Source organism: Megascapheus bottae, chromosome 6 (genome assembly GCF_031878675.1).
Source record: "Megascapheus bottae isolate mThoBot1 chromosome 6, mThoBot2.hap1, whole genome shotgun sequence".
In the NCBI taxonomy this organism is placed as follows: Eukaryota; Metazoa; Chordata; class Mammalia; order Rodentia; family Geomyidae; genus Megascapheus; species Megascapheus bottae.
In genome coordinates this window covers 58,546,933-58,569,861 of record NC_143514.1, presented here as the reverse complement: position 1 = coordinate 58,569,861, position 22,929 = coordinate 58,546,933, and positions in this window count along the sequence as shown.

Genomic DNA, 22,929 nt, shown 5'->3' with positions numbered 1-22,929 from the left:
AAAAGGGCTGAGTGCTGGGGAGGATTTTTTAAAAAGCAAGGTTGGTTCTTTCTTTCTTAATGGAAAGAGGTTATAAATGGAGACCAGATTTAGTACAAAGGAGATGTGGGTGGGAGTGTGGGAGGGTGGAGGGGAGGCCACAGCAGATTGGGAGTTGTTGCTGGCTGTCATCTGATATTCTGGCAACAGTGAGACATGTGGACTGGAGTCCCAGATGCCTCTTAGGAGATTCACTCATTCATTCACTCACTGATCATTACATTTTGTTCATTCATTCATTCATTTATTAATGTTCTATGGTTTGAAGCCATGGTAGAGATCTAAAAACTCCTTAGAACTGGCTGGTTATCTCAGCTCGTTAGAGTGTTATGCTTAAAAACAAAACAAAAAGCTTCAGTTTTTACTGAAAGATACAGAAATGCTGGTCTGTAATTTGACGCGAGATAACAGCCATAATTAAAAAGTCAAGATTGACCCTGGGCATGGTGATTCCTACCTACAATCCAGCTTATTTCCTTCCTTCTTTTCTTTCTTTGCCTGTCTGCCTGCCTTCCTTTCCTTCTCTTCTTTCTTTCCCTTCCTTCCTTCCTTCTTTCCTTCCTTCCTTTCCTTCTCTTCCTTCTTTCCCTCCTTCCTTCTCTCCCTCCCTTCCCCCTTTCTTCCTTTCTCCCAGAACAACTAAAAGAAGAATGAGAAAGAGGATCGTAGTAATAAAGATTAGAAAGTGATGGGAGATCTCTGTGCTTCCAGTGGTCACAGTCTCTCTGATTGAGAGACACTTGACTTTCAATAAAACAATTGAGAAACTGCAGATTTCTGACTGGGAAAGATGCCATTGGGTTACCTTCACAGTGTTGTCATCTCTAGAAGAATGTGGTGAACGACTGGTATGAAGTATTTAAAACTTAATACAATATGAAATATTGGCTCCAGAAATAAATGATGAAAGCAATAGCAGTCAAATAGAGATGGTACTGGTTTCTCACAAGCAGTACCTCAGTAAGAAGGAGTGCACTGAAGCCGCCAGCATGTCCCAGGGCCCTGGTGACACTAACAGAAGCATCATGCCATAGGCACATTGGGAAAAATATTTCAAGACTTTTTGCTGATGGGGCAGAAATGACTGAGTTGACTAAGGAAGCATAAAACACATAAATGCACCACTTCAAAAAGGATGGGGCTGACAAACTGGATAATGAGGAGTCATTAAAAGAGGATTTAGGATTAGTCAATGAACAAGAGCACTCAAAATGTCCTGAAAGAAACTTGACAGAGGTTTTCACAACCCAAACATTTACCCATGCTCAATAGCATTTTGAGACTTTAGAAACTTCTAGATTACCAGGGGGGAAATTAGTCTTTCTTTAAAAAACCAAACAAACACAAAACAACCTACATTTCTCTCCCAGAATGCAAAATTACAAAGGTACTGGCATTTATGAAGAAACAACCAAAGAAAATAGAGTCAAAAATGGAGAAAATGATAGAGGCCTCTCAAGATTGGCAAGTAAGAAGAATGGAAGGTGTTTTTCTAGATTTGATGACTTTTGAGCTATTTGTCAGCATCTAGGATGGTATCTTCCATTTTTGACTTACTGTCTTTATAAACATGCCTTCACATTTATGCCTGCATTTGTTACCCATTGTATAACACTGTCTAACTTATTGCCCCTAAGTTAAGGGGCTTGTGACCTCAGGTCTGCATATCTATAGCATAAAGCTGCTGTGGTTAGGAGCCACATAATCTGGGCTGGGTCCTCTGGGTGGTTCCGATCCACGAATCCTTCATTTTCCTGCTAGAGCTGATGTGCTCACCATCATGCTGATGAATGGTACCAGCAGACAAGACCCAGACAAAATCTATCACTGGTGCCCAATTCCATTGGCCAAACAAATCACATGACTGAGCCTAGAGTCTAGTGGTGGAACTGCCACATCACAGGGCAAAGATGTAGACACGGGAGGGTTGAGGGTTTAGCCCGCAGTGCTATCTCCTATGCTACTGATTCACTACTTTGAAATCTGTTGCTTTTTTTTTGCAGGTACTGGGGTTTGAACTTGTTTACTAACAAGGTATGCTGCCAATAAGCCATGCAACCAGGTTTTTTTTTTTTTTTTTTTTGCCAGTCCTGGGGCTTGAACTTGGGGCTGGGGCACTGTCCTTGGACACCTTTTGCTCAAGTGCTCTCTGCCACTTGAGTCACAGCACTACTTCTGGCTTTTTCTGAGTATGTGGTACTGAGAAATCAAATCCAGGACTTCGCACGCGCTAGGCGAGCACTATCACTAGGCTACTTTCCTGGTCCCTGTGCCCAGTTCTTGTCTACATTGCTGATCCTCCTGTTTCATGCTTCCCATAACCCAGGTGTGAGCAACCTTTCCCAGCTATACTTTTTCTTCAAGAGAACCTCAACCTCTCCCTACAAATCGTATAAACCCCAAATTGTCACAAAATTTGGATGTGTGCGTGGTGGCCAGATTCTTGCCACAGAGCTCAGTAGCTACAGATCACTGCAACCATGGCCTTCCTGAAAATAAGGGCTTTGTTCATATTTGGAAATACTTAGTATGACAAAATTCTATTGAACTCCAAGCCTTCTTACATAATTTCAGCAATTCCATTCCCTTGTGACAGAAAAGAAAGCTTCTGTTAAGTTACTTGAGTAAGAGTTCACTTGAAATGGTTACACAAATACAATGATGGCGATTTGTGCAGTCAATCATTCCAAAATTTTGACAAGGAACTTTTTCCTTTCCTTCTTTCTTCATTTCCTTCTTTCTTTTTCTTTTCCTACTTCCCTCCCTCCCTCCCTCCTTTCCTTCCTTCCTTCCTTCCTTCTTTCCTTCCTCCGTGTGTGTGTGTGTGTGTGTGTGTGTGTGTGTGTGTGTGTGTGTGTGTGTGTGTGTGTACAGGAGCTTGAACTCAGGGCTTGGATGCTGTCTTAGTTTTTTTGCTCAGGACTACTGCCCTATCACTTAAGTCTCAGCTCTACTGGCTTTTTGGTGGCTAACTGGAGATAAGAGTTTATAGACTTTTCTGCCTGGGCTAAATTTGACTCATGATCCTCAGATGTCAGTCTTCTGAGTCACTAGGATTGCCGGCATGAGCCACCAAGTGCCTGGTTCTACATACTTACTTCACACACAAAATGGGATGTAAAAGTTAGTGTTTTGGGGAGCAGACTCTAGTTTCTAAGTGCTTTTTTTGGGTGGAACTGGGCCTGAGTTTTTCTGCTCAAGGCTAGTGCTCTACCATTTGAGCCACAGCTCTACTTTCAGCTTTTTGTGGTTAATTGGAGGTCAGCATCTCACAGACTTTCCTGTCCAGGCTTGCTTCCAACTGTGATCCTCAGATCTCAGCCTTCTGAGTAGCTAGGATTACAGTTGTGAGCCACCAACACCCCATCTCTAGGTGAAAATTTTAGCAAGAGTTTATATGGAAGTACTTAAAAATTCAGCTAGTTGTTTTTCAGGGGAATTTTGGGCCAGTAAAATTAGATGATACTTAGCTTTCCACTGGTTTTTCAATTTTACATTGTTTAATTACTTACAACAAATGTACTATGTCACCTAAAGCCAAAGCCAGTACATTTACCAAACCTACAAATAACTATAAGTTCCTTCACCTCATGTCTTGGTTCCCCTCAATATCACATTTTGACTTTATGGTGGGGGGGAGGCTGAGCTTGAGACAGAGTCTTCTTCCTCTCTGAAACTCCTGCTCATTCCTTTTTATTTTCTTCTCCTTACTTCCTTTGTTCCTTCCTTTCTCTTCTTTCATTGTTAGAGATAGAATCTCATTACCCAGCATCAGACTCACAGTTCTTCCATTTCATTAAGCCTCCTCAGGGCTGAGATTACAGGTATGAACCACTATGCTTAGCTTGAGTATTTTCATGGATCCTGGGTATTTTTACCTCAGTGAATTTCATCTTACACATATGTGTGTACACACACACACACACACACACACACACACACATGCATATGCACACATATACACATATATTACAAATGTCTAATATATATATACCTACATATATGTTTTATTACAGTGCACTATAGAAATACATATTAAACATATTGAACAAATAAAACACTTTTTATCTAAAAATTATTTTCTTCTATTTTTAAGAAATTATTATTATTTTTGCCAGTCTTGGGCTGGAGCTCAGGGCCTGAGCACTGTCCTTGGACTTTCTCAAGGCTAGAGCTCTACCCCTTGAGCCTCAGCACCACTTCCAGCTTTTTTCTATATATGTGGTACTGAGGAATTGAACCTGAATCTTCATGCATGTTAGGCAAGCACTCTAAAACTAGGCCGAACTCCTGGCCCCAAGAAATTATTTTTATAGGCTCTAGAAAATCATAAATGTCTAATGGTCCTGAGGATGGCTCATCTCTCTGAATCCTAGGTTTATTACATCTTGTTTTCCTTTTTAAGTCATAATTTATCATAACTATATAACTATATATATATATATTCCTTAAAATCATACTCATGACCTTAGTCATTTTCAACTTTATACAAGGATAACTTCTGGGATGTAATCTTTTGAGATTTTTTTCTCTAAAATCTTTATTTTAGAAGAAATTATTTCTGTTTTCCCCCATTTACGATGATGTTGGTTATAGGTTTGTCATATAGGCTTTATTATGTGAAATGACATTCCTTCTGTTCCTACTTTTTTCAGACCTTTTATCATAGAAGAATGTTGTATTCTTGTCAGAGGCTTTTTCTGTACCAATTGAGATGATCATTTGCTTATTGTCCTTGATGCTTATTTATTTCTGTATGCCAAACCAACCTTGCATTCCTGCAATGAAACCAACTTGATTTTGGGTATAAGATTTTTTTTAAATTAGTTATTGGATTTTGTCAGCAGGCATTTTATTGAGAATTTTTCTGTCTAGGTTCATTAAAGAGATTTGTTTATAATTCTTTTTTGTTTTGTCCTCATCTGGTTTGGGGATGAATTAACTACTGTCTGCATAAGTTTGATAATGATTCCTCCCTTTTTATTTTATGGAAAAATTTGAGGGGTATTGATATTCGTTCTTCAAGGTCTTGTAGAACTCAGCTGTGAATCTATCAACTCCTGGGCTTTTCTTTGTTGGTAGATTATTTACTACTGTTTCACTTTCATTTGCTGTAGATCTGTTAGGTGGTTCCTTGTGGCAGGTTCAAGTTAGATAGAAATTTACACCAAATCTCATGACATGCCACAGTTTCCAAGGATCCCTTCTGCTTTGGCTTTTTCTCGCCTGATATGAACGGAATGAACTGAATAGTGATCTAACAGTGCTGGAGTGGATATCAGGTTTATTTAAAACTCAGCTTCTGTGGCTTTGCTACCACTAATGTTGGCTGGGCAATAGTTCACTTGCTGGCATCAGAAAGTTACAGGCTGTAGGTAAGGCTCTCAGGAAGAGTCACAGGGGGTGAGAGTGAAGGCTCCTGGAAAACTGGAGGAATCACAAAACAAAATTACAGTGATTTGGGGGGTTCATTGATAAAAAGCAGCATGTGAGGCTGAGCCAATGTCTATATAGCTTTCTCTCTCTTTCCCTCCCTCTCTGTCCCTCTCTGTCTGGCATGTACTGGAGTTTAAACTTAGGACTTCACTTTTACTAGGCAGACTCTCTATGGGTGACCTATGCCTCTAGCCATGCTTTTGTGCTGGTTATTTTTTGAGATAGCGTCTTGATTCTTGTTCAAGTATATGTTTAGACCTTTATCCACCTAGTTTAGGCTTTCTGCTATATTTGGATGACAAGTTTGCATGACCACACATAGCTTCCTCTCTTGGGATGCAGTTATTTCTTTACAGGCTGGCATCAAACCATCATCCTCTCAATAATGTATCACTAAGACTATAGTGAAGAGAAGCATGTAGCACTCTACCTAATGATCCATGTCTTAAGAAATACACTATTTGATACAATATACTGATAATTATTTGTGCATTATTACCAATATATTACTTTTAGAGAAATTAATTTCTACCAAAACTTCTAATTTGTGTGCATTTATTTATATAGAGATAAAGTATCACTATATAACCCAGACTAACATCAAATTTGAGATCCCCCTGCCTTAGCCTCCAAAATTATAGGTGTGTGTTACCTGGTCTGGGTTTTACATGCACAAGTGGAGCACCTGCCTAAGCACCAAACTAAGTTTAAACCTGAGTACCCTATCCCCTCCAAATAACTCACATGCGTCCCGCTGATTATATGTAATTATATATGGAAGGAAAGGTTGAAACCCACATTGTGTTTCTCTTAAATACTTTTCAGTGAGCATGTGTACCTTTACAGTAATTTTGTGTGTGTGTGTGTGTGTGTGTGTGTGTGTGTGTGTGTGTGTGTGTGTTGATACTGGAGTTTGAACTCAGGGTCTCTTGCTCTTGTTTAGTTTTCTTGCTGAAGGCTACCCTCCCACACACACCACTTAAACCAAACCACTTACAGCTTTTTGCTGGTTGCTTAGAGATAAGCATCTCTTGAACTTGTCTGCTTCAGTCTTCTGAGTAGCTGGGGTCACAGAAGTGAGAGTGCAGCAATGTTAAAAATAATGTCCAGGGCAGGGAGCATGGCCTAGTGGTAAAGTGCTTACCAACATGCATGAAGCCCAGAGTTAGATTCCTTGGTACCACATGCACAGAAAAAGCTGGAAGTGGTGCTGTGGCTCAAGTGGTAGAGCACTAGCTTTGAGAAAGCCCAAGGACAGTGCTCAGGCCCTGAGTTCAAGCCCCAGGACTGGTGAAAAACCTTAAAAATAATAATTTCCACTGCACACATTTTAGCTGATATTTTGGTTTGCATATAAGGTAGTTACTAAAAGTCACCAAAAGGCCAGAGGATCTTCAGACTGGGATTAGCATTGCCTTCTGGGCCACATTCCCTTCTCTGATCCCTAGAGACTTCCCACCAAGCTTCTTGACTTAATTTTAGAGCTGAATGAGCCAGAGAGGCTGCCCGTGTTTGCTCAATACCTTTGGGATGCAATAAATATGCCCTAAACGCAGCAATGCCTACACAGAGCTGTCCAACCATCTTATTCCCCAGGGTACGGAAGCTACCCTTTTCCAATCCAGGCCCTCAGAGCTAATGGGCGAGAAAGGTGGGATGGAAGATTGTGGGGTGTGTGTGTGTGTGTGTATGTGCACATACTTGCCTGCTCAGGATATACACCTTCCATCCTGCAAGGCCAGTGATAGCCAAGTGAGTGTGGCTGCACTGACCTCTGCTGGACAAGCCTGGAATGAATTGGAGATAACTTAATCATCGAAGGGCGCAGAGCCTCCTGCATCTACCTAGGAGAAGCAGAAAGACACAAAGTACTTTTTTGTCCCTGTATTCTCTGGAATACTTGCTTGAGAAGGATGGTAGCAAGGAGGTTTGGGGAGGCAGAGGAAAGGGAGGAGAAGGGAATAATGACCCAAGGAACAGGGAGCCTTCATCCAGGTCTATGACCTCTGGGGATGCTTTGATGGGGCTCCCGAAGGCTGCTTCTGCTGTTCTGTCTTCCTGGTTTCCCATCCCTGGATGCAGGCTTCCATACTCGTGTATGCACAATGAGTGTGGGAGAGAAAACATGGGGGATGAGAGGAGACAGAAGAATGCACTAGCTCAGTGATTCTGAGCTGGAGTTCCAGAACCCCAGGGAACTCTCAAGGTAGAAATTTGAGCCAGGAGCTATTTGTGTATTTCTAAATGTATAGCAGGAATTAGGCACTGGCACAGGGTAAGAGTCTCCTGGTTCCTAGGCCAAGTAGCCCTTGGAGCTGGAACTCTCACTTCAAGACCCAGGAAAACATTCATATTCTGCTTGCTCTGCAGGAGGGCAGGGGCCTGGGTCATACTGTATCTAGTGTGTGTCTTAGCTTTCTCTTGGTCAGTTTATTCAGCAAGCTGAGGATGATAAGAACACCCCACTCAGATATGTATGGTGGTGATGGAAGAGTTGGTCCACATAATGTGTTTGGCGGCCAGCCTGGTCCAGAGTTGGCCTAGGCAGATGGCAGTTACTATCATGATTAATTCAGAATAGGAAGTCTGGACATCTCGTGCTAATCAGAAACTCTGATTGGAGGAACTATCTATGTATTGATTAATAAGTAGTAGGAAATGAATGAATTATTAACTATTATGGAACAGTTTGTTTGGAAGACAGCATCTTTAAAACCCTAAAATCTGCCTAGAGAGGAACCGGGAAAATGTGCTAGGCAGGAGGAAGGCTGAGCCCCTCTGAAATACCCACCTGGAGCTGGGGTTTAATAAGAGACCAAGCTTTTCCTCTTCTGGGTCCTGGAACAATTGTTCTTTCTGCTTCCTGGCCTCTTTTGCTTCTATCAGCCTCCTACTACAACAGGGAACCTGCTCAGCTTCCCCTTCCTTCTGTCTGGGCCAGGCCCGTCTAGCCTCATCCCTTGGTGATGCTCAGGACACCAGGCAGTGTTCTCTGAGCCCATGAATCACAGTAGGAATCACGGTACTCTAGCGGCTTGTTCTTGAGAGTGGGGCTCTGGCCCAGGATCTGTCGGTCCCAGTGGGTCTCAAGACTACATTTCTCACACGTTCAAGGAGGTGCTGATGTTGACTTTGAGAACCGGTGCTTCCGCTGAAAATCTTTACTGTCTGTGCCCTGCAGCACTTGCTCCCCTGCCCCAAACACCCCAGAGTCTTAATCTGGAAAATGTTAAGTCAAATAACCAGAGGTAATAGGAAGGTGGCTTGAGGCCTTGTGTGCCATGAGCCGGACAACAGTCTCGCCCCGTGCACAAGACAGGGACTGTAGGAAGCCAATGCCCTAGGCCACGGCGCCCTCTAGTGTTGAGAGCTTAGCTTACACCTGGGACTGTAAGCCATCCCCACCCCAGTGCCCCAAACACACCCAATCCCAGGTTTTCCCTCTTGACCTCACCTGGGCCACCTGCAGGGGTCACTTACTAATGTTCATTTCTGGGTGTTCTCCCCTTTGCCCTTCCCCAGCCTAAACTTCACTGTGGCTCTTCTCTACCTCCTGGAAACAGGCTGGTGTCATGGCTTGTGTCTGTAATTCCAGCTATACTGTACTTTGCAGAAGGCATAACTATGAAGATAGAAATCTGGTTTGAGGCTGGCCCTGACAAAAAGGTGTGAGAGACTATATGTGTATGTATGTATGTATATATATATATACATATATATATATATATATATATATATATATTCTTAGGTAGAAGGCCTGTGAGTACAAAGGGTTATTACAACTATATTGCATTATTTTTTTGCCAGTCCTGGGCTTGAGCTCAGGGCTTGAGCACTGTCCTTGGGCTTTCTCAAGGCCAGAGCTCTACCACTTGAGCAACAGTGCCACTTCCAGCTTTTTCTATGTATGTGGTACCGAGGAATCGAACCCGGGTCTTAGTGCATGCTAGATAAGCACTCTACCACTAGGCCAAACTCCCAGCCCATTAAAGATGTTTTTTCTTACCTAATGGAAAATTTTTTCATTAGATGACATCAGAATCATTACATGCTGTACTCCAAAAAGTGTTTGCTATTTAATAGGTGATGAATAAACCCATGGTGATTTCTGCCTGTACTGTAGGCCCCTCTAATTTGATGACTTGGCCCACAAATCATGTGTCCTGGAAACCATACAGGGAGCAGGGTGGCCAGGCAGGTCTGTAGCACCTAACCTATACCACTAGGCTACTGGCATTGAATGTTAGGTCTTCAGCAAGTGGCTGTCATTGCAAAATAAGATGCAAACTGGTTCATTTCAGGCTGGGAATTAAACCTACAGCCTGGTGTATGCTAGGCAAGTGCCACAAACTTGGCTCAAGAAACTTTCTGCTTGAGCATGGTGCTCTACTACCTGAGCCATGTCTCCAGTTCTAGCTCTTAGCTGGTTAAGTGGATACTGTCCTTTAGATTTATCTGCCCTGGATGGCTTCAAATCTTGATCCTTAGATCTCCGCCTCCTGAGTAGTTAGGATTATAGGGACAAAGTTCTTTTCATGAACTCTTATGTCACTTTCAAGCAGAACTCAGAAATGAGTGTGTGTGTGTGTGTGTGTGTGTGTGTGTGTGTGTGTGCGTGTGTGCGTGTGTGCGTGTGTGTGCTGGTTACTGGGGCTTGATCTCAGGGTATGAACTCTTGGCTCGGGCACTGTTCCTTAGCTTTTTCACTCATGGCTGGCACTCTACCACATGAGCCATACCTCCACTTCTGGCTTTTTGGTGGTTAATTGGAGGTAAGAGTCTCATGAACTTTCCTTCCTGGTCTGGCTTTGAACTACAACTTTCAACCTTCTGTGTAGTTAGGATTACAGGTCTGTGTCACAAAATGCCTAGCAAAAAGTGAGCTTCAAAGCTGTGCCTTTAATAAGCAAAGCCAAAAGATCTCATCCAAATTGCAGAATTGTTCCATTTTATTAGTTCACATGGACATGATAAATACTAAGTTTCAGGCTGAAGAATAACATAGAAAGTTGCTTCCAAATAATCCCACAGATACACTGAACACTTCTCAGATGATGAAATAGCAAAACTAACCTGAAAGCTCAGAAAAAATGTTTTTCTACAGAGCACTGAACATACCAGCCCCAGCAATTAGTCAGCCAGAAGCACCACTGAAACCAAGAGAGGAGGTAGGCAGAGGTCAAGGAGCCTGTGGATTCCACTAAGGTGACACACTGGGGAAGTCCATTCTCATGGCCAGCTGAAAGTATAGACATCACAAGTTCATGTCAAAGGTCCTGAGGTTTGAACAATATTTTCTTCCACTCACTTACCAGATACTGGATACCAAGGCTTCCTTGAAGATTTGAATTCAACAACATAGGATTTGATGAAAATGGTGAATTAAAGCCCAAGCCTCTCAGACCTAGCTGATCTTAGCACTGTAGGAAGAAACAGATGAATAGAACAAGTTTGTCAAGAGCTTATGAGCTTAAAAAGTAAAAATTTGAAAATTAGGAATTGCTATCACTTTGTAGATTTCTTTCAAGCTTCCAAATCTAACTTGAAAGGTACACTTTCAAGTCTCTGATGGTCTTAATGAAACATTCAGAGCATAAAATTGGACATCAGTGTCTTGTGTCTATAATCCTAGCTACTCAGGAGGCTCAAATCTGAGGATCTGGGATTGAAGTTTGACTAGGCAGGCCAAATGCTATAGACTCCATCTCCAATTAACCAGGAACATATCTGGATTGGGGGTATGGCTTAAGGGATACAGCAGAAGAAGCTAAGTGAGAGCAGAAGTCCCCGAGTTTAAGCTTCTGTGACAAAAGAAAGAAAAAAGATGGGCCGGGAGTTTGGCCTAGTGGTAGAGTGCTTGCCTAGCATGCACGAAGACCCGGGTTCGATTCCTCAGTACCACATACATAGAAAAAAGCCGGAAATGGTGCTGAGGCTCAAGTGGTAGAGCTCTAGCTTTGAGAAAGTCCAAGGACAGTGCTCATGCCCTGAGCTCAAGCCCAGGACTGGCAAAAAAAAAAGTTTGAAGGATTGCATGAAAATATGTGTGTGCAGTAAACAATGAATCTCCATTCCAAATGGACTGGCCCATCAGGGCCTGGGAAATAATCTCAGAGCTCTTGGAATGTTTTACCTGACAGTAATGTTTCCCTGTGTGTGAGGCTCTGGGCAGTGCTGGTCACTTTGACCTGGGGGTCGGGAGGTGATGTGAGCTGGGCTGGAGCCTGAGTGACTCAGGTCACCTCTATGCAGGCTCTGCTTCCCTATGTGACTGACCCTTACTTAACTGGGCTTCTAGTTGGCAATACTTCCAGTTGGTCCCGCGGATTACTGTTGGCAGGGTTAACTCTACTGGAAGACAATGAGAACTTGACCCTGGTTTCTCCCCAGTTCTTACTGGGTTTAATCAGGGCCCATTCACTTTAATATACTGTAACCATGGGTCTAACTGCTGTTCTAAGTTTTGCAAACCCATCACATCTCTGAGGCTGAAAGAGGTCTTGGGAACCTCAATCCTGTATTAGTATGTGTAGATATTTATGGCTTCAGAGAAAGATCATACCTTCACAGGAGTGAAATTACAAATGATTTGCCAGTGAACCAAATTATTGGAGTTATTGTTTGAAGCCTATAGGAAAGTTCAGATGACAAAGAACAATTATCAGTGTATGTTTGAAGAAAACTCCATAATTTTAATATACTTGACCTGAAAAAAAGTAACAATTTTATCATGATGTCCTTTGTTTTATTACAAGAAATTCAACATTATATGTGGCCAATGAAAGAAAAAGCAGAGCCGTTGGATTTAGAGAACAATTGCATTCATTGTCCAGGAAAATTGTAAGGCTCCTAATTCCATTAGGACAAGAAAGGCATTTCTGACAGTTGGAGGAAACATATGGGTCTTGATGTAATTCACAGTGTCTTGTGCAAGAGTTCTTGTCAACGGGAGATGATAATGAATTTGAAGAAAGTGTAATTAGAAAAATAACATAATCATGTAACCATTTCAAGCATAAGACCTAATATAAAAAAGTATGTTCATAGAAGAAATGTTCATAGACTTCTTATGAAAACTTTAGATGTTATTGAAAAGTTTTGTTCTAGTGAAATGTTTATTGTCTTCCTCAATGTTGTGGGGTTTTCTTTCTTTTCATATATATCACAAAGAGTATATGAGTAGTGAAAAGTTATCCAGAGACTCTGTGTGTGTGTGTGTGTGTGTGTGTGTGTGTGTGTGTGTGCTCTCTCCGCCACCCGGGGGCTTGAACCTAGGGCCTAGCTTCTGTTCCTGAGCTTTTTTCTTTTTTTCTTCAAGGCCAATGCTCCACCGCTTGAGCTAGAACATGTCTTTCAGCTTTTTTGCCCATTATTTGGAGTTAAGAATTTCATAGACTTTCCTTCCTTGCCTGGCTTTGAACTGTGATTCTCAGATATCATCCTCTTGAGTAGCTAGGATTACAGACATGAGCCAATGGTGCCTGGCTTTTCAATAGAGTTTCCTAAATTTAAAAAAAAATTGATATTAGAAAGATGATGTACAGAGGAATTACCATTTCACAAGTCTGGTAAAGAATACATTTCTTTATGGGCAATATCACCCCTTCCCTTGCTCCCCTCCCAGGTTTTCCCTCCCATCCTTGCCCACAGGTTGCATAGGTCATTTTCAACATAGTGTCTAGTGAGAACCACTGCTGCATTCGCTCATCCTTTGTCCCTCCACTTCTAAGTATACTTCCTTAATTTGGTGTTTACCCCCAGGTACCCTATAAATGCCTAAATACTGACATATATACCACCCACAATTTAGAAAATATTGGGAAGCATGGAGATTAGTTTTATTGCTATGAGAAGATTCAAACTAAGGGCTTCAAGTAGAGAACTTTCTTTCCCTCCTGGGAGCAATCCCAACAGGAACAATCTGGGGATGCTATGAGGATCCTAAGTTCTGCTCTCCACTCAGACGCACCCAGCCAGCTCGACAGCTAAAGAAACTTGTGCTTTTGTGTGTGTGTGTCTGTGTGTTTTGTTTTGTTGTTTTTACCAGTCCTGGGGCTTGAACTCAGGGTCTGGCAACTTCTGCTCAAAGCTAGCACTCTACCACTTAAGCTTAGCACCACTTGTTTGCTTCATATAGAGTCTCACTCTCTGGTTCAGACTGGCTTGGAATTCACAATCCTCTTGCAACAACCTCCCAAGTGCTGGGATTACAGGTATGCACCACCACACTGGGCATTCATCTTAGGCTTTCTAAAATTTTTATCATGTTGGATGTGTATTAGTTATTTCCTGCCCAATTCTCACATTGAATGTAGGTTCCTGGGTTAGGGAGGCTAAAAGAGAAGCAGTCTTATTAGAGTCAAATAGACATGGCTTCAGTCCCTATCTCTTCTGATGGAAGAGGAACTTGGGTCCCTGGATGAATAAATGATGAATACTTACCTCAGTGCATCTGTTGCATTAGCTTTCGGAAAAGGCAGGGAGAATAGAGATCCAAGTCAATCACAAGTTAAAAATTAGGATTCTTTTTGTCAGTCCTGGGGCTTGAACTTAGGGCCTGAGCACTGTCTTTGAGCTTTCTCAAGGCTAGAGCTCTACCACTTGAGCCACAGCACCACTTCCAGCATTTTTCTATGTATGTGGTACCCAGGAATTGAACCCAGGTCTTCATGCATGCTAGGCAAGCACTCTACCATTAGGCCAAACTCCAAGCCCCAAAAGTAGGATGTATTATCAGGTTGTGTATTCACCCAAAGAAACAGAGACTGAAGTGGCAGCCGCTTATGCTAGGTACCATGTCTTCCTTCCTAGCCCACTGCCCAGGAAGAAATAGTTCAGGTCTGGTGTGGCTGCAAGACCCAGGTTCTTTCTACCTTGTTGCTCCTTTGCATGTATTGGGGGCATTCTCCACAAGCCTAAGCTGGAACTATAAATCTAAGATGTCCTTTTCCTATTGTGAGATTCAGCCCAAAGAGGACCTGGTATGGGGATTGGCAGGAATTAGTAACTCTGAGGCCATTATTCCCTAAAAGGGGACATGGTGGAAGACAGGTACTGAAAGGCTTTGTGGATCTAATTTGCCTTTTCTGGGTCCCCTATGCCAAATTCTGCCCCTGCTGAGCCCAGGGATTGTAGCTACATGCAGAGGTGGATGAGACCAGAATCTCAGGATTCCCAGTCAACTCCAACTGCCCACAACCACAGCTTTTCAGGAAAACTGTGACATACTCCCTCTCCATTTCCTCAACCTACCTCACTGTGTAAACTGTCACTCACCCCCTCATCCCACCCACATCATTCAAATGGGTCTCAGGTTACCCACTGTTCACTTGGGGTTTGTTTTCATTTATGCCGCTAATTTCTTTTCTTTTTTTTTTTCCCCCAGTACTGGGGCTTGAACTCAGGGCCTGGGCATGGTCCTTGAGTTTTCTCAAGGCTAGCACTCTATCACTTGAGCTAAAGAACCATTTCTGGCTTTTTCTGTGTATGTGGTACTAAGGAATCAAACCCAGGGCTTTGTGCATTGTAGGCAAGCATTCTACCACTAGATCACACTCCTGGCCCCCATTCAGCTAATTTTCTTGCTTCTAGAACTTTTTCTTGTCACTTCTCTTGTCCTTCTTACTTGTGTGGATTTATGTATTTTTCAAATATTTCTTTACTACAGTGTTAATAAGGTTTCAGTGGTGTTATAGTTCAAACATGAAATAACCCCCAAAGTGAAAAAAGGTTCATATTTTGAAGGCCTAGACAATGGTGCTGTTGAGCAATGAGTAGAGAACGAGGTGGCAACTTCATTCATGGATTAGCACATTGATTACTTCAGAGCTGAATTAGTTGTTAGGAAGAAGGGGCTAGTCAGAAGAAGTGACTGATGGGCCTCTGAAGAGAACCTCATGACCCCGGACCCTTCCTCTCTCTGCTTCCCAGCCTTCATGAGATGAGCAGCTCTGCCATACTTTTCTGCCATGACAGAATGTTTCACCATAGGCCCAGAAACATGGAACCAAGTGTCAATGAACTGAAGCCTGTACACATCCTTTCAAATTGTTTATTAATACAGGAGGGAAATTCAGTTGTTCAGTTCACCAATTCAGAAGTGTTCTCTACACAGAATAAATGGTTTGTGAAGTAGGCTGAGCCCCTTCCTCCATCACACCCCTTATCTCACCCCCCACGCCTCTGGCAGCCCCACCTTTCTTCCTTCTGGTGTTGACCTCAGATTATGCTTGGGGAAACTTTGGCCACGTGGCTGGTTGAGGTGTCCTTCCTGTGGTTTCTAAGAGATCCTACTAATTGTCTTTTTAACTTTAATGCCTGTGGCAGTAGCTGGCACGTAGGAGATGCCAATCAACACCTGGAAAATGAAATAGATGTCATTTTACCCACTCTTTTGCTTTGTTTGCATAGTAAGAAGCAAGAAAGAAAATAATTTATCTGAAAAAAGAAGATGATATGGAATAACAGAGACAGACAGTATACAGAGACAGATACAATGTACAACAGCCAAATAAAGCGTGAATCTGACCATTATGAGCAAATGATCTCAGATCCTGGTAGAGTCCCACATATTTTTTAAGCTTTCAAAAGAGCCCTGAGAAACTAATCAAGTGTTAGAGGTCAAGGTCTGTGGTTATAAATGAATGGCACTGGAAGGGAAACTAGGGTTTTCTGGGGTGCCGGCACTGATTTGCTTCTTGATCAGGAGGAGCTGGTTACATGTGTAGCCACATATGTAAAAATGCATCAACTTGTACATTTATGATTTTTATACCTTTTGTACGTTATAATTTGACTGTTTACAGAATACAACATTAACATGGTAAAGAAACAAAGCAGTATTCCTAAACTGCTTTCTTGAGATCATCTTCTCCACCATATCATGCTCCCCAATCTTTTTAGTCATTTAAACCTACAAACCCACAGACAGATGGGAATTTTGCCATATCCCTTTGAGCTCAGATTAAATACATGGTAAATGCAGTTACTTTAAAGGGTTGGATGATAAAAAAAACAGACTCATAATGTACAACAGAAATCCAAGTGATCATTATGAAAACTTGCAGATGAAGACACCCTATTTTCCCCCAGGTTTAAAAGATGCCTTTGAAGTGAGCACTGTACTAATGACAGGAGTCTGCCCCCATCGCTCTTAGAGGCAGAAATGTATCTCTTGTAAGATCTGGGATTCAGATGTCTGGAGCCTGGCCCAGAATTTGAAATATAACTATGGAGTTTTATAGGTATATAATGGCTCCTAAGCTGGATAAGAAATCTCCCGACTATCCATCTATCTGCGTTCCATCACTCAACTCTGTGGCAGCTGGGCACAATGAGTACCCAGAGAATATTGACATACTGACTCCCCTAGTGATCCTCTGTCCACAAGTCACCCTCAGGAAATATTGGCTGGCAACATCTGAAACCCTTGGATTATGGCACGGGGCTGATGTAAGAATGGCTTTCGTGGTGTCCTCTCATCGACTGAAATCCAATAATTGGTTTTCTTGTGAGAATGCTCATTTGTCTTGGTCAGATAGATGGAAAATAGCCAGACCACGGAGAAGTTAAAAAGTCACAAGGTAAATTCATTGTCTTAATTCAGTTCATCAAATATGTATTGAGAGCCTGCTGTGTTCCCAGCTCTGAGCGGTGAACAGAATGTTCTGTCCCTAGGAGCTGACATACTGGAAGGCTAGGAGCCACAACTCGGTTGGGAGCCAGTGGGGTGGGGGTCTTGTCTTGAAACTCTGTTGTATAATGAGCTTAACTATATTGTGTGAGGTAGCACTGGAGGGCTTAGGGAAGTTTGAGTGAGGCATTAATGTCCCTTCTCACAGCTACTGGAGTTGAAAGGAGGCATTCTTTTTCTTAGTCTAGAAAGTAACAATCCAGACAATCTCAATAGGATGTTGTAAATTTTGGAACACAAGAATCAAGAAAGAGCCAGGTGTTGGTGCCTAATGTCTGTAATCCTAGTTATGTAGAAGGCTGAGATTTGAAGACTGTGGTTTTTAGCCAGCCTGAGCAGGAAAGTCTGTGAGACTCTGATCTCCAATTCATCATCGAAAGGCTGGAGGTAGGCTGGGAGAGTGGCTTAGTGGTAGAGTGCTTGCCTAGCATGCACAAAGCCTTGGGTTTCATTCCTCAGTACCAAATACACAGAAAAAAGCTGGAAGCTGGTTCTGTGGCTAGAGTGCTAGCCTAGAGAAAGCTCAAGGATGGTGCTCAGGCCCTGAGTTTGAGCACCAGGACTAGAAAAAAAAAAGGTTGGAAGCGGAAGTATGATTCATGTGGTAGAGTGTCGGCCTTGAGCAAAAAAAGCTAAGGGATAGCGCCCTGAGTTCAAGTTCCAGTACTGGCAAACACACACACACACACACACACACACACACACACACACACACACACACTCTGTCAGTGTGAGAAGTGATGGGGACAGATTAGCAAATGAAGAGCCCCAAGCTAGCTAGACAGGTGTAGGGTTGTTCATAGGTAGAACACTTGAATTAAAGTTCTATTTGCTATATTTTCTGAATCCAAAGGCAGAACATAGGATCTGAAAAGTATTCATTTTCTCATTTTCCCATTTACTTTCATGAAGTCTCATAGCTATACATGGAACACCATTACGGTTATTATTTGAAAAATCGTAAAATTCCAAAACATTGACTGTTCCTAGATCTGGAATGTGTGGTGAGATTATGCTAGATTCTGGTTATACAGAGGTCAACAAAACTGTATCTGATAAGTGAGGCACAGGAAGGTTAAGTAACCTCAAAGAGATTGCAATCTGGCGTGGAGGAGGCAGACAGTAATAGGTGATGCTGGCACACTGTGACAAACCCTCAGGGTTGGCATCCAGTGCACTAAGGGACACAAGTAGGAGGGGTGACTTGTTGGGTCCCTCGGGAACAAAGCTGGAGATAAGAGTTCTGAGATAGTGACATGAGACAGATGTCTCTAGTAGATTCTTTCTACATCAGATCACCTTCTGAGAAGGACAGCAATTAATTGGGAGTTTACAACTTTACATGCCTTCTCCATGCTCAGCTGCTTATTGAAAGCCTGTGAATACTTTGATATTCATAATATCAAATTATTAGTATTAGGGCTGGTACTGAGGCCTCGTTGTAGAATGCTGCCTAGCATGCACCAAGCCCTGGGTTCGATTCCTCAGCAACACATACACAAAAAAAGCTGGAAGTGGTGCTATGGCTTAAGCGGTAGAAAACAAGCCTTGAGAGAACACAAGGACAATGCCCAGACTCTGAGTTCACTGCCTCACAAAGTCTACCCAGTGTCCCAGTTAGCAAAGCAGCATTGTAATTTACCTCTGAGTTTTTGTTTTTAAATAACTGCAGGTCTTCTGTGGTTTTTCTCCTGCATGGAATCATGTTGGTTTTCTGTGGAGTTGCTTTGCCTGAACTGTGCTTGGTGACATTGCTAATTGCTAATCAAGTGTTTTGGTTTTTGTCAGTTATGGGCTTGAACTCAGAGTCTGGGTCCTGTCCCTGAGCTTTATTGCTCAAGGCTTGTGCTCTACCACTTTGAGCCATAGTGCCACTTCTGATTTTCTGGTAGTTAATTAGAAAGAGAGAGTCTCATGGACTTTCCTGCCCTGGCTAGCTTGGAACCATGATCCTCAGATCTCAGCCTCCTGAGTAGCTAGAATTACAGGTGTCAACCACTGGCACCTGGCTGCCAATCAGCTTTTATTGCAAGCCCCATAAGGAAAAGGCCTGTGCCCTCATGTGGATGTCTGTAGACTGGATGTTATTGAGACTATTCATCCTTACATTACAGATTCTGTGTCTTCTATGAACTCGTAGGAGAAATTGATTTCTGAGCTCAATGGCAGTCTTTAAATGTATTCTGTGGCCATTTACTATCTCCTATATGCAGACAATGTGAGAGGACCTAACTGATGAGGAAGACAGACCTAACTAATCTATTAGTTAGCCAATTATCAATTAGCATTTTGATAACTGCTAGCAGAAAAAATAGGAGGCATTTAGGGGTGTCAGAGAATGAACTAAGGGGTCAACAAAAGGTTCTTTGTGGACTCTGTTTCTTCCTGAGCAATTACTGTATGTTTTTCTACTTAATTATATTGGTACTTTCCACTTTGGCTGAGGGAAGTTGGTTAAATTTCTGATTCCTCTCTATAAAAGATTTGTGATATGTCTAGATTGATTGATTTATTGAACAAATGTTTGCTAAAAATGAACTGTATGCTGGGACTATACAAGCAGTAAATAAGATAACCAGGTACTTGATGTTACAGAACTTATAGTGGGGAATCTGGACAAGGAAGTAAACTATTAAGAAATAATTTGGAACTGGGTGCCATTGGCTCAGGCCTGTACCCTAGCTACTCAGGAGGCTGTGATCTGAGGATTATAGTTCAAAGCCAGCCTGGGTAGGAAACTCTGTAAGACTCATTTCCAATTAAGCACAAAAAAAGCTGGAAGTAGAGCTGTGGCTCAAGTGGTAGAGTGCTATCCTTGAGCAAACTAGTACAGAGACAGTACACAGACCCTGAGGTCAAGCCCAAGTACTGGTGCGCATTCGCATGTGCACGCACGCACAAAGATAATTTAGATAAGCTCTTCACTCTACAGAAGAATATAAGAACTTGGAGGAGGGAGGTCCCCCAGAAAATTACTTTTAGGGGAGTGGAGAGCAGCCAGCAGGGCTCCACACAGAGACCCAGATGCGGGAAAGAAACTGATGGCATGTTTGGGGTTAGTAAGTGGACTGGCAGATGTCTAGAGAGGTAAACTTAAGTCAGTTTGTGTATGGCTTTATTCTAAAGGCAGCAGAGGATCACTGATGAAACATGGTTTTCTTTCTCCTCTTTCTTCCTATCTTTCTTTCTTTATTCCACTTGAGCCACAGTGTCACTTCTAGCTTTTTCTGTGTATGTGGTACTGAGGGGAATTGAAGATTCATGCATGCTAGGCAAGCACTCTACCACTAAGCCACATTCCCAGCCCAATAATTCCGTGTGTGTGTGTGTGTGTGTGTGTGTGTGTGTGTGTGTGTGTGATGGGCCTTAAACTCAAAACCTAGGTACTGTACCTGAGCTCTTTTGCTAAAGGTTAGTGCTCTGCCACTTTGACCCACAGTTCTACTTTGGGTTTTCTGGTAGTTAATTTAGATAAGAATTTCATGGACATTCCATCTTGGACTGGCTTTGGACTATGATCCTCAGATCTCAGCCTTCTGAGCAGATAGTACTACAAGTGTAAGCCACCAGGGCCTGGCTCTTATTTTGCCTCATATTCTCCTCCTCGCCCCCCACTTCCCCCCTCCCCCCCCCCATCCCCCCACAAGAGCGCAAGCACACACACACACACACACACACACGCACACACGCAACTTAAAATCCTGAGGCTGAGATCTGAGGATCAAAGTTCAAAGCTAGCCCAGGCACAAAAGGATCTGAGACTCTTATCTCCAATTAACCTCTAGAAAGTGGAGAAAGTGGGAAATGGGGCTTGGCTCAAGGGTAGGGCAGTAGCCTTAAGCTAAAGAGCTCAGGGACAGTGCCCAGGGCAAGTTCAAGCCTCAGGACACACACAAAAAAAAAAAAAAAAAAAAAGAATTCAAAATCCTTTCTCAAATAAAATTAAAATATAGCCAACTAATTCACTAAATAACATCAAAGAAAGTTCAAAACAGGAAACCCCAATATGTCACATTAAAGCACTACATAGGGCCAGGAGGATGGCCTAGTGGTAGTGTGGTTGCCTAGCATGCATGAAGCCCAGGGTTTGATTCCTCATTACCACATACATAGAAAAAATGTGGTGCTGTGGCTCAAGTGGTAAAGTGCTAGTCTTGAGAAAGCCCAGGGACAGTGTCCAGCCCTTGAGTTCAAACTCCAGGGCTGGCAAAAAAAAAAAAGTGTATAGCTGGAGGCTGGAGACTCATCTCCAATAAACTACTCAGAAAACGCTGGAAGTGGCACTATAATTCAAGTGGTAACACAAAGAGGCTCAGGGTCAGCACCCAAGTCCTGAGTTCAGTCTCTTCTGCCCAGCCACCCATCATCAGCCTGGCTGGTCAAACACCCAGCTGCCATGGCTCAGTTTTGAGCCTGGGGAAGCCTGGAGGACACAGGACACAGTGAAGGCAATGCTCTGAGGACAAAAAGAAAAGAACAATATACAGTCAGCCATCCACGGCTCACACCTGCAATCCTAAGCTACTCAAGAGGCTGAGATCTGAGGCAGTTTGAAGCCAACCTGGGCAGGCTTTTTTTTTTTTTTTTTTTTTTTTTTGTGGGTCATGGGGCTTGAACTCTGGGCCTAGGCGCTGTCCCTGAGCTCTTCAGCTCAAGGCTACTGCCCTACCCTTCAGCCCCACTTCCCTTTTTTTTTTTTTTTTTGGAGATTAATTGGAGATAAGAGTCTCAGGACCTTTTGTGCCTGGGATTGGCTTTGAACCTTGATCCTCAGATCTCAGCTTCCTGAGTAGCTAGGATTACAGGCGTGAGCCACTGCACTCACTCAACAAATCTTAGAGACTCATCTCCAATAAACAGCACTGTGGCTCAAGTGGTAGAGAGCTAGCCTTGAGCACAGAGGCTCAAGGTCAGTGCCCAGACTCCAGGACATGCAGGGCAACAAAGCAAACAAACAAAACCCCAATATATAGTCAATAAGGAGATAAGAAGATAAATCTGGAAAAAGCCTTTTAGTATGTTTTCCTTATCATCTTTTGAATTTTGTAAAAAATACATATTTATTATAAACTAAGTTAATTTTAGAATAACCTTACTTTATGAGAAATACAACACATTTGTTAATCATTGCCACCTTCCTTCTGCTCCATTTCTTACCGTAGGTGACAAAAACACTAGTCAGGGGTGACAATATGTCAATATGGAAGTGAAAAAATTCGGTCCATGAAGCCTCAGTGAGGGAATGGCAAAGTTAGATAATGGTGGCAGGGTGTTTGCATGTGTGCAATGAAAAATATAGAGGTGGGATGTCTGTCTCAGCCTCATCACCTGTCATGTAGCAATAATGATGGCATTTGCATTTAAAGGGTAGTAGTAGGAATTAAATGTGGGAATCTTGCTTATTAAAAGATGAGAAGGCTGTGCTTGATAAGGGAACTGAGGCAAAGAAAGGGTAAATGACTTCAAAGAGATTCTAATCTGGCATGGAGCAGACAGCCCACAGGTTATGTCAGCCCTGTGCTAAACCCCTCAGGGTAGGTTAGGCATCCAGTGTACTGAGGGACAGGACATGAGGAAGACCCTGTCTTAGATGCGTTCGCCGGAATGATGCCTTAGGTAGAGTTTGTGTGTTTGTGGATGGAATGCTCCCAGGTAGAGGCCTGGGAGGAGGAGGGCAACATAAGGCAGAGGAAAAAAAATAAAACAACAAACACACACAAGTTTGTTTCACTCAGAGCCCAGCAAACCATGATCTGTGGACC